Consider the following 13,604-nt stretch of genomic DNA (forward strand, 5'->3'; position numbering starts at 1 on the left):
TGCCCGTTGAAGTCTGCCCCAATCACCACTCTCTCCCCTCTGGGAATACTCTCCATCACCTCATCTAACTCACTCCAGAATCTCTCCTCCTCTTCTGACTCACACCCTACTTGTGGAGGATAACCACTGACTACATTCAGCATTACCCCATCAATTTCCAACTTCAAACTGATCACCCTGTCTGACACTCTTTTCACCTCTAAAACATTCCTCAAAGCTCCAGCTCCAGGATCACTCCTACCCCATTTCTCTTCCTGTCCACACCACAATAAAACAGTTTGTATCCCCCTCCAATGCTACGCGCTTTGCTACCCTTCCACCTGGTCTCCTGCACACACAGTATATCTATCTTCCTTCTCTCCATCATGTCCACCAGCTCTCTACCTTTCCCTGTCATTGTGCCAACGTTAAGAGTCCCTATTCTCAGACCTATACTCCTGCCTTTCCTCTTCTCTCTGTCTACGAATCCTTCTACCTCCTCTCCTTCTTCGACCAACAGTAGTCCAATTTCTGCCAGCACCCTGTAGGTCAACAGCACTAGTGGCAATCTTTGTTAACCTGGGCCTCGACCGATCCGTTATGGAGTTCACACTGATGATTTGCATGTTTAAATTTGGCATGTTTTTACACCGGATGCCCTTCCTGACGCAACCCGGGCTTGGGACTGGCACAGAAGTCACTGGCTTGCAACCCCTGTGGCTAGATTCTATGGCATCATAACTAGTTAGTGGAATAGGGCCCTCCTAAGCCATAACTATGCTTTGATAACAAGTGATAATGGCCATTGGATGGCATGATAACATCCAAAGCAGATGAATGAAGTCTTGTTTGCATCACTGGCTGTATGTTACCAGCTGGCTACCAGCTGAGTAGTAACATCTAACCATATTTCTGCATGTGCACAGCACTTACATTTACTCTGTCAGAGCCATTTGGGTTGTACCTTTCATTTGGTTGAGTTTTAATGATCAGCTCTCTAAACAGAATCCCAGTTTCTTCTCAGAGCTACTGTATCTTATAGAGCAGAAAAACTTCTGTAAAACCTTAACTGTATAAATGTTTGCTATAAATGGTCACAGTTTATTGCTGTAAGTTCAAAAGGGACCTTCTCAAAGGGCCCGTCCATAAGAAAGCAGAGAACATAAAAAGAGTACTTCAACAGTGGAGGAATGACAGTTGACCTAAAGCTACAATATGCACATTCTAGAAATCAAGGTAGTACTAACATACTGTCAGACTCAAAAACAAACCACTCCCTGCTCCACCCAGCCCTTCACCTACAGCCTTGTTGTGCTTGCAGTCTCAGCTAATGCAGAAACTGTGAGCTTGCTATGCTGTGAGTCAGCTACAGAGACAGCTTCCAGTTAAATGATTAATTCCAACAAAACAGGTGTGTGAAATGAAGCATGGACAATATGGAAGGCATATTTTCAGTACACTAAGTTTCTCCTTCCTTAGAGGCATACTGTTCTGTTAACCCTATGGAGAGAGAGAGAGTTACAACTGTGCCATATGAGAGACAGAGCAGGTTCATACAGTAGGAGCAGTGGGGTCTGTTGGTAAAACATACAACTAGATTTACCTGAAATTTAACTGAAGCACAGTGAACTAATGCAAACACATGGCCATGAAAGTAGAACCTAAAGAGACAAGAGGAAAAAAAGAAAATGGAGGGAAATAAAAGGGAGAACTTGATTTTTGGTATGTCCATGCAGATTCTCAGTCATCCAGGTCATAGTAAGCTGAAAAAACTTAGAGGCTTCATCAGTTCTGCCCAACTGGCGTTCAGTCGGAGATAAAGATCTCTGCCCAAACATGTCCAGCAGGACAATAGGCGGTGGTCCACAGGTGAGGTTTCAAAGACAGGTAACGATGATAATCGATACTGAGCTATAATGTTAGGGTACATTATTGGGCATCAAAGGACTGAAACACCACCGATGGGGATAAATATCTCTGACTCAATGATAGTCGGGTAGAACTGATGAAGCCTCTTGGATGAGAGGTGAAATGTCTTCGACCTAAAAACCTAGTCCAGTTGATTTTTTAAAAGTTTTTCAGCTTGATTTTTGGTAATTTCTGACTTCAGTCAGAGGCTGAGCTGTACACAAACACACAGGCACCACAGACACGGTTGGTATGTCCACAGGTTTCTAGCAAACATCTGTACACTGGTTGTTACACAAATAAACACAAAGGCTCCTGTAGCTAATTTGGCACAAATGATGCAAATGACTTTTAGAAAGCCAGCTACCTTGTGTGGCTGACATGCCTCTTTATGGTGTGGCACTATGTTCCAAAGGTGTGACTGGGATTTTTTAACATACCAACAGACAAACAAATTTCCACTCACAATCACACCTAGAATCAGTCCACTCCTAGGGATGAATTCTCCATATACCCATGGGAGACCATGTCAGCTCCATTCAGAATGTATTTGTTACATTCTTTACAGTTTGGCCTTGGTGCACAATGAGTTTAACCGTAATGTAGTTTCTCCATGAGATTATTTGATTATGTACAAAATTCCTTATGAATCCACTAATTCACAGTGTAAGATAAATACCTGAATTCAACTCTTCCATCAGCCTTTCCGTTTAAGGAAATATTAATACAAACATTTTTAAGAGTCATGTAAGAGAGGTCAGTTAGGGTGGTATTTCCTAATGGTTTGTTTCCATACAGTCTGCCAAAAATACCCAATGTGCTGTATTTATAGTAAATTGCAATAATAATTTCTTTCTACGGTACCAAAAAAGCATATTCTATCCAGTGCCAGTGTTCCATGTTGTCTTTAAAGTACCAGTGAAACCAATCACATTCTTCTTACTATTTCTCACTTCCTATCTTCTCCATTCATGGACTGAAAATAGCCTCTGAATCATTCCATGGCACCCACATTTATGTTTACACTTTGCCTTCTTCCGTACTGGAATATTGTACCATACTTCACACCAAGTGCTCAAAAATGTTCCGTTAAAATCAACAAGAGAAACCAGAATATGGAGTTTAAAAGATTTGAAGGGAACTTGCTGAAGTATATGTTGTGTTTTATTCCAACAAGAGCTAAAGATAACTTTCTGTACTAAACCCTGCCAGAGAAAACTTGTATGGCATAGTGTGTGGTTTCCTGGAGAAGTGTGATAGTGTCTATTACAAGACCAGAAAAAATATGTCACTCAGACATCAGTTTTTCTCCTATGCCAGACTGAAACACACTTCACTTATTATATTTCTATTTATACTTTGGATATGTGGCTAACATTTTAAGCAACCCCAGTTCCATCCATATAAGCCAGGTGTAAGCAAGTGACGAGCTTATATTACCAAATCACCAACACTATAAGAAACCACAAGAGATAGGAAACAGTGTGGCAAAACATAAAATACTGTACAAACACTCACAACATACTGTGTAGTGAGCGAGCAAAGTGTCCTCTCATCTGCCTTCATGCCATGACTGTTGCCAATGTCAAAGGGAGAATTTAAGGGCTTTATTTACTGCTACTACATCTGTGCTAGGAAACTAAACGTATTGGTTAAAAGGGTTACATGTTTTTCTTAGTGCCCAGTGAGACTGGGAAGTGGCACAGCAGAGGAGAACTGAAACAACAATTTGTTTCGGGAATTTGACTCCATCCCAGGCCACCCTGTTCACACAAACCACTTGACCGCTAATTTTGTAGGCTAACCCTGTTTGTTGATGTAACGGGTAGCAGACTAGTTATACAACTGGCCACTATGTTCATCTGGGAGGAAAGTTATCAAGGTTACAAAATACAGACACTGGGGATGGGTATCAAGTAGCCTCTGAATAGATGAGCTTTCAAGGTATGATGTGGCTGTGGGCGAATCCAGAATCTCACTAGCAATACAGCTATCACAGGGCATAAACGGTAACAAAGCTAGATGCACAAAACACTTAGTCTACATGTTTTAAAAAGAAAATGAGATAGAATAGCGTTGGCACAAGTGTTCAATAGATTTTTATATTCAAGCATCAAACATATCAAAACTATCAAAACATTTCACAAGCACACATTCACTGAACTTGAACAAAAAATACAACAGTTGAATGACGTAAAGTTTAAGATTACAGTTTTCACTCACTGGTGTTCACAATATAAACACCAAGTGCTGGCAAGTCCATTCAAGGTCTTTTTTAAATTGTGTTTTAACTAGTGCTTTTGTCTGACCTGGTCCCTTACTGACAAACATTGCTTATTTTTGCAGCATTTTCCTGGGTCCAGTGGTGCCTGCAGGATTATATTTTATAGCACAAGAACCACCCGATGCCAGCCCTATTGCTGCAACCATGGGAAAAATGTTTGTTATAGCGATAAACTTTCCTCGTTCTAATGGGATCCTTTCACATTAAAACAAGATATTTTTCTCATAATTAGGATGTACTGTATTGTCTCGCTACAACATGCAGTAGGCTACTAGAGTGAGTGACAGAAACCGAAGCATTTACTTTGCACAGCAGCTGCTGCTTAGCTCATCCAGTTCAGCAATGACCAGCGTTGCTATTAGGAGGTGCACTCCAGCCAGTCCTTGGGAATCACTGATCTTACACTTTAATCCATACACAATAATTAACCCACAAAATAACACATGAATGTAGGTCATGAGCCATGATAAGTAGAAAATACCCTGCATGTGTCCCCATGATGTTACAGGCATTGACAGCGGGTAAAGTCAGTTTGCGCATGTTAGGGAGTAGATATACTGTACCTCAACCTCAGGACATAAATTTGAATTAATATTTTGATATAGGCTATAACCTATACTACACTATATGGACAAAAGTATTGGGACACCTGACCATTACACAACAGAGACTTTAATGACATTGCCTTCAAATACATAGACTTTAATATAGAGTTGGTTCCCCCTTTGCAGATACAACAGCTTCCACTGTTTTTGTAAGGCTTTCCACAAGATTTTGGAGTGTTTCTGTGGGAATTTGTGCCCATTCATTCTGTAGAGCATTTATGAGGTCAGGCACTGATGTTGGACAAGAAGGCCTGGGTCGCAATCTCTGTTCCAATTCATTCCAAAGGTGTTCAATGGGGTTGAGGTCATGGCTCCGTGCAGGCCAATCAAACCCTTCCACAGTAAACTTTTCCAACCATTTCTCTCTGCACCTTGCTTTGTGCACTGGTGCACAGTCATGCTGGAATAGAAAAGGGCCTTCCCCAAACTGTTTCCACAAAGTTCGAATCATAGTGTTCTCCAAAATGTCTTGGTATGCTGAAGCATTAAGACTGCCCTTCACTGGAAGTAAAGGGCCTAGCCCAAACCCTGAGAAACAGCCCCATACCATTATCCCTCCTCCACCGAACTTCACAGTTGGCTCAGTGCAGTCAGGCAGGTAACGTTTTCCTGGTATCTGCCAAACCCAGACTCGCCCATCTGACTGCCAGAAAGAGACGCGTCATTTGTCACTCCACAGAACACGTTTCCACTGCTCCACAGCCCAGTGGCGGTGTGCTTTACACCATTCCATCCACGCTTGGTATTGGACTTGGTGATGTTAGGCTTGTGTGTAACTGTTTGGCCATGGAAACACATTCTATGTAGCTCCCACCACACAGTTTTTGTGCTTACATTAATGCCAGTGGAAGTTCAGACCTTTTCAGCTGTGAAATCAGCAGAGCATTGGCGACTTTTACACACTATGCACCTTAGCAGTTGTTGACCCTGGTCTGTGACTTTACGTGGCCTTCCACTTTGTGGCTGAGTTGCTGTTGTTCCTAAACACTTCCACTTTCCAGTAATACCACTTACAGTTGATAGTGGAATATCCAGCAGGGATGAAATTTCACAAACTGTCTTATTGCAAAGATGGCATCCTACCACAGTACCATGCTTGAAGCCTCTGAGCTCTTCAGTACCACCCATTTTGTTTCACAAATTTTTCTAAATGGAAACTGCATGGCTAGGTGCTTGATTTTATACACCTGTAGCAATGGGTCTGAGTGAAATACCTAATACTTTAATCCATATATTGTATATGGTGATGATGCAATGACTGCCAGATGGAAAAACTGAGCAAAATCATTAAAAAAAATGTATACATGGTGCTGTATAGGATTACAGCTGCAGGCACCCCTGGCTTGGTCCAGCTTTCCTTTTCTGCTGAACATGACAACTGTACATTTCACCAGGCAACGTGTCTACAGTGGTATTGGTAAAGAAGCAGGTAGACAGTTGTTACAGTATGGAAGTCACCAAGAGAAGTGATGACGTAATTTTTGACACTGCTGTGACAGTGAGGGTCACTATATCATCACTGATCAGGTTGACTGTTTATGGCAGGCCAAAAGACTCTCATGCCACCAGGAAATGTCCCAGTGCATCCAACAGGTTGTCTGCATGTGTGGCAAGGTATGCTAACTGTAATATGTAGCTAGCCAGATATGTGCTAACACTAGCCAGTCACAATAGCTCCTTAGCTCACAAACTGACAAATAATCAGCTGTCAAAGTATTTTACAAGCTGACAACTACATGACATTATTTAGCATAGCAAATATGTAGAATGATTAGCTTTAATTCTCACACAGCATACACTATATACAGTATTTATGTGTTTACTGAACCATCAGGGGTCACTGAGTACATACAGTGTAGTGGTACAGCAGCGTATTTAGTAATTCAATAATTCTCTGTTTTTAGCATTTACTAGTTAAATTACTGTAGATATTACATATTAAATGGTCAATAACAAATCGACTACAGGCCTAGTTTTCAAAAGGCATTGAGTCAGTGAACATCAGATCATCCTCCAGCCTGATACAGTGAAAAACACCAGTCCAGATGTGTTCATTAACAAGAGCACAGTGGATAGAGATGGGAGCAGAAGCTTGCGTGCGCTCCAGAGGTCTGCGTGCAGCTGTTCAGTTCACTGCTGGGTGCACCAACATGAAGCAGATGGAGTTAAGGGGTTCCACTGGGTTTTGGAGACAGTTTAACACTGAATATTGTGTTTTTTCTTAGCTTTTGTGGTCAGGGGGGGGCTGCATTTTGACATTTCATATTCATGTAATAGTGTTGCAAATACAAATGGTATTTATACAGATGAATCATTTATGGACACATCCTGTACAGTTTCACTCTGCTCAAATGCCACACGTTTCTGGAGGTGTATGTAAGACAGTTTTGTCCTGTTATTGCTGTCAGGTCTGTGGATATGTGTGCTTTAAAATGACGTTCAGCAATTCAAAACCATAGCTCATGTTTACGCTCAAAGCTTCTGGCTAAGCAGCAGCTGACACCCGAGTCAGTGCTACAATGAGAGTTCCCAGGAGTCCCTGTCTTTTGTCTGTACAGACTGCTATATTAACCCAAAGGTAATCCCCGAGAAAAGGTGTGTGTGTCAGTATGTCAGTCTGTATTAACAGAATGGCACTTACTCGAATGACATGGGGTGTGAAAGTGCCATAAATACCTTGTAAAAACCCTGAGAACAATAGCACATGTCATAGCAGTATGTTTACGTAGTTCTGTCTGTTTTTCAAATTTGTCTGCGTCTATATTTAGAATAAGTTTCCATGAATTGTCATTTGTAAAATATGGAGGTGTAACTCAGCTGCATGCTTCGCATTGCTGTCAAATAATGTCATCTAGGAGAGACCAAGACGTCATGATTAGCTGCTGCTAAGCAGTTTAGAGAGCATTACTCCATCTTAATATGAAAAATCTGTTTCTGAGATAAGAACCAAGACAGGCAGTAATCATTGATCTTGGGTCAAAGTCACATTTTTTAATTCTTATAAAACAAGTAGATGTAAATGAACTGACCCCTAACAGCCTGATATCAACACACCAAGAAAATAAGTGCAAAATAAATTATAAATATTACATCGTAAAAATAATTTACAATGGTCCCTTGAGCCCAGGGTCATGTTAACCAGCCAGAGAATAATATCCCACACCTGGACCTTGGCCCAGATACCAAACACAACTCGAGCATCGCCCCAAAGCCTGTTTCAGCTACACATCTCCTGAGACCTATCCCATCCCTGCTGTAGCCTGACAAGTCTGCCAACACAGAATTAGTCAGACTAATGTTACACCAACTATCATTTCTAGGCCTCAGAATTGTTTTTGCTTCTGCTGCTTATTCATTTAGCAGACACTCAGGGATAAAAATGTAATAGTTAAAAAAAGAACAGAATATGATAAACCCTCACTAAATATACACTGGTTCCATGAACAGAATCATTTCTTTGGTTAGCAGTTTATGTCTTTGGTCTTTATACAGAAAATAAGAAACTCAAAAACAGTGCTCTCTGGATTTCAACAACTTTCTTCTTAGCTAACATCTTTCTGGATGTTTGGAGAAACTGCTGTCAACCTTTTTTCAGAGAAAACACATCACGTTATTTGCACAAATGTAACTGGGCAGAGTATGTCCTCACTGGCTTTACGGTAAGTTATGTATGTTTTTGTGTACCTTATGTATGTGTGTGTTCATGTTCCTTTATGGGCATGTCTCACTTCCCCTTAAGTCATGAACTTTGGCAGCACGGGTTAATACCAAGTTCAAAGACCATTTGCTCAGAGAGTTTTCCTCCACCCTTTCTCCAGATTTTTACATATCCCCTTCCTTTTGAAACTACTCTGCCACCAGCTCCCCAGCGCAAACAAGTAAGCACAGATAGTTTGGCTCTTCCTCTGAAACTGGAGCATAGGTACTCTGGTGGGGCCGGGAGCACAACCAGCTCACACACCTTGTGGCTTCTTGGTGGCATACTTTTCAGCCCTCAGGTTTTGGGTGTTCACACAGTTAGTTCCTGGTGATCAATAAGTCAAGAGCAGGTTTCCATTTGGAGCATTTGAGTGATGCCAGAGCGTGCGCAGTGGGATGGTGCCGAGTGTTACAATGTTCTTTCTTGTTTTCAGTGTCACAACTGTAGAAACATTAAGGGATCGGGTGTAAAATTCATAGGTGTGTTTAGTTGTTTCAGTTTTTATTGCATAGTGTGTAATGCACAAATCAAGAAAATATTTTTAATGTCATAGGATCATTTTACATAGAGTTTTAGTCCCTGTTGTCAGAGTTTTTGTTTTGGTTTTGTTTTTTCTCAAGTCTCTTTTCCCTCACTTGTGTCTTTTCTTTGCCTCTTAGTCCCGCCCATGTAAGATGAGAGAAAAACATGCGAGGATAGAGGAAACACATTATTAACAACATGAGACGTCCTTTCCTGCTGCCCTTGATCTGAAATGTCCAATTACCAACTGATTTCTGATAAAGGAGTCTTGCAACATCCCCAATGCTCAGCTGAAAGGAACGACTTCCAGGCTGAGCAAAGATCGAGGACTGAGGAACAGTCATATATTGTCAAACATTTCTATCCTGATGGGAGTGGTCTCCTCCAGGATGACAGAGCCCCCATCCACAGGACATGAGGGGTCACTGAATCGTTTGATGAGTATGAAAATGATGTGAATCATATGCTGTGGCCTTCACAGTCACCAGATTTCAACCCAGTTGTACACCTAAGGGAGGTTTTGGAGTGACCACCACCATCATCAAAACCCCACATGGGGGATCATCTTCTACATCCCTCCAGCAGTTTTCATGTGTTGCTTTTCTGCCTTTCCTGGCTTGTTTAATTTCATATCATCATTATATCTGCCCACCAGACTATTAGGTGGTAAATTTAAAAATAACTTGATCTTTATGTGGTATTCACTGTAGCCTGAGTGAGTGTATGTCACACCCAAAATACTGACTATTCATGAAGGAAAAAAACTCAAAGCCACAGATTTCTGTGCCGCCAAAATGAATACTGGTCTCAGTCTTACCAGCCCTATAAAAATAGTTTGGTTCCATAACTGGTAACTTAAGACAGCTGTTTATGTTATGTAACCTTGCACGTCACTAACACTCTCATCAGTATTGTAGCTATCGCTGCTTTTTTCTGCACTTGAGCATCATATTCACTGGGTCTGCATCTTCAAATTGCAAAATTCAAAGATACACAAGATATGTCTAACTTTACTGTAATTATAAATGTCTTATACAGCCTTAACACATTTCTCCAGCATGTTAGCAACAACTGTGAAAAGAAGACAGTGAGCACAACCTAATTATATGCATAAAGAAGTTAGTGTTGTATGTAGTGCAGGATTTGATCATTTTTGTTTGACTGTCTTGCACATGAAGCCACATTGATGCTGTTCAGTTATGTTTTAGTCTGCCCTTCAACCCTCCCCCTCAGCTACATTAGTTATTTATTTTGCCATATCACCCAGCTCTACCTAGAGTGAATCTGTGCCCACTGTGCCTAAATATTCAGTTTGAATACATAATTACTAAGCATGTCTGGTGTAAGCAAGCTAGTGTGCTAGACAAAATCCTTCTGGCCAGTTCTATAAGGTTTTGTACCAGTATGTGCTCATGGGACTCATTAATTTAAAGAATAGCCAGATAAGCTATTATATCAATACTGTAATAGCCCACTATCCCTAGGAATGTACAAAGCATCCAGTCCAGTGCCAATGCAGGAAGCAAAGTTTCTTCTATGTAGTGAGGTGGAAACTAAGAGCATGGCGGTCACGGTGGTAGATGGGCGTGTAGCGTGTCTGACTTTGAAGCAGGAGACCAGAGTTTGTATCCCATCACTGCCCTGCAATTAAATGTATCCCGTGGAGCTTTTGGCCTCTATAAAGCAGAAGTTTTATGAGTGGGTTCCCATTTAATTTGTGTTGTGCACATGCACAAGGACACACATGAATGCACGTTATTTTCCTGCCAATGGTTTGACATTATTCTGCTGATCTTCAGAGAAAACAAATGCAACAATGTGCCACCAAAGGCAGGGAAGAAGACTGTTTACTAGTGAAGATGAATGTACAGTATAAAATACAGATTTCACAATATTCCAAAACAATTGATTTGCAAATGTTGTACCAGAAAAAATACATTAAAAGACATTTGTGAGACCTCAAGGATGCCCACCCCACACCCAGTCTTTGCTTATTTACAACTCCACAGGGTTTCTATAATGTTTGTCCTTTTATTAACCATTACAAGACTCTTTTCCTAAATTCAAGGTGTCAATCATGAAGTAAGGCATCCTTAGGCCACATTTGGCTGGGGTCCTTGTAAATCCATGAGGTAAGGCATCGTTACGCCACATTTGGCTGGGGTCCTTGTAAATTGTTGCTCGTCAAGGCTCTTCTTTCATTTCCTGTCATTTCTCTACTGCCTACTTTCTAATAAAATGTCTAAAAATATTTGGATAATCTACTTATTGAATTACCTAACCTCACACTTGCCAACAGTGATTTGCCATAACTACAATAATTCCCCAAAGCTTAATCATCCATGCTGCAGATGCCATATCGAATACTGTAAAGAACTAGAATTATAAAACTGTTGGCACTGGACATAAAGAAAACATAAGGTTCAACTGTGTCTGGCCCACATTTGTATAATAGTCTCTCATACTTAACGGTGCCAGTCTTTAATAAGACAGTAGGACATACTGTAAACTTAATCATATACTGTACAATATAATGGACCATTTGGAACAATTGCTCTGTAACAACCTGCATTATTATTAAGGCTGGGCTTTACTACAAGATGTGCAGTAGGATAATGATACTCTGTTCCTTCATGTACCTCCAGTAGAAGAAACACAGAGACGATTACTGGGCATCTTCTTCTACTGTGGAAATACCTACTTTGATTTAAAAGTGTGATGCTCCAACATGTGAAGAAATCTCAACATCTTTCTTGTAAATCAAGTTTGGTAATACACAACTATACTTTACATATCTGACTTTAGCCTTGTCACTGTGTGAGAGCACAGTTAGTGGGGAAAGCTGTGATGTAGTTTTGATTGGAATAGCTTCTGTGGCTGCAGTGGTTTGGCACTTACAATGAAAGGCATACTCAGTGTAGGGGGATTTATCAAACCACCAAAATGGAACACACTGAACCCAGTGAAATCATGTCTCTTGTTTCACCTGTGTTTCCTCACTGCTGCTGTGCTGAGTCAGCTCCTTCGTCAGCCCAGCGACCTCACTTGAACAATGGACGTCAAATGCAGTTTCCCCACCCAGCTTACACAAAACAACTACCACAAGTTATTGTGGAGTGAATGTGTGTTCACTTATGACCGCTCATATACAAAGAAACAGAAGAAAGCAGTTTTGGCCACAGTTTGGAGATGTATCTGTTTGTGGAGAAAAACAATATTACCCACATTTCAGTACACAATAAAACTAACTATGGTTACTTTGCCTGCAGTAGGGAAGCTGAAACAATAAATATCCCCATTTGAAGTTGAGCTAAACTATATGAGTAGTTACTAATAGAGAACTACTGGAAAACTGTACAAGAACTGCTACAGGTTCATGATATTATTTGCCAACTGACAAAGAACATCAGAGCTCATTCATGTTAAGAAGCTGGAACAAGTCAAAGTTTGTTTTCTGTCTTAATGAACTGAATATCATTCAGTGTGGACTGTTGGACAGACGACAGAGAACATGTAATTGCCATGTTTTAACTATTTGCTGACATTTTCTTAGATCAAATGATTAACTGGTTCACTGACAAGACAATGAAAATAATCATTTCACCAGCAGGGACTTGCCCTTACTACTGTAAGTATGAATGGAAGTATAAGGATGAATGAATGAACTATAAGGACACTGAGTACTTGGTTGCTTGTGCACTTGTCAGTTTTGGAGAAGGAGGTCCCCGCTGCTCTCAGATACAGGCAAACCCCCAATAGGGATGGACGAATAGAGGGGAAAAAAGATGAGAATAACAATGGGGGGATGGGTGGATAACAAAAAACGAAAGCAGAAGTACGGAGGTTTGAGTGTGTTAACTAGTGTGAAAATGGAAGAGGTGTAGTTTGGGTTATGTACCACTCCCAAACTTACATTATCTCCACCTTTCAGTTTGTGCAAACATTTTGCCAGTCCTGTTCTTACTTTAGCAACCTGTGCACAGTGAATACTACTCGGTGAAAAGGTGAAAGAGCTTCAGCGAGTTGAAATTAATGGTGTCCCACTAATTTATCCAATTGTGTCTAAACACACCTGTCCGCTGAATCAGCAATTGAAATGAAATGAAGACACAATGCACACTCAGTGAAATACCTTGTTTAAGATGTAACTGTCACTGTGATTTTCTGCATGTGAAAGAGCAGAGCTTGCTGGTGAATCACTTTGCAGAACTGAACCATGCACTACCCTGAGAACAGTACTAACATGTGGCTTTAACCAAATTCTTTTTATTTGTTGAGACAGGTGTTGTGTTGATATATACCCCATATGTTGCACAGGGGCCAGGGGAAGGGAGGGGAGGGTATGTCTGAGTCATTGAGGCCAGCAACCCTCACAGAGCTCAATTTACCTTAACCTAGAGCAGAGTATTTTTGACATCCAAGATGTAATATGCACTTTAAGAGATGAATGGCTAATAAATGCTAAAACAGCGTATACAAAATGTAGGTTCATATGGTCCTTATTTCCTGTGTGTATACTGCAGTATTTCTGCATGAAATAACAGTAATATATTGGATGAGAATATTATCTCTGCCTTAGACACTGGCACAGTTCATGTCTCCTCAA

This window comes from Monopterus albus, unplaced genomic scaffold, assembly GCF_001952655.1.
Source record: "Monopterus albus unplaced genomic scaffold, M_albus_1.0 scaffold263.1, whole genome shotgun sequence".
NCBI lineage: Eukaryota > Metazoa > Chordata > Actinopteri > Synbranchiformes > Synbranchidae > Monopterus > Monopterus albus.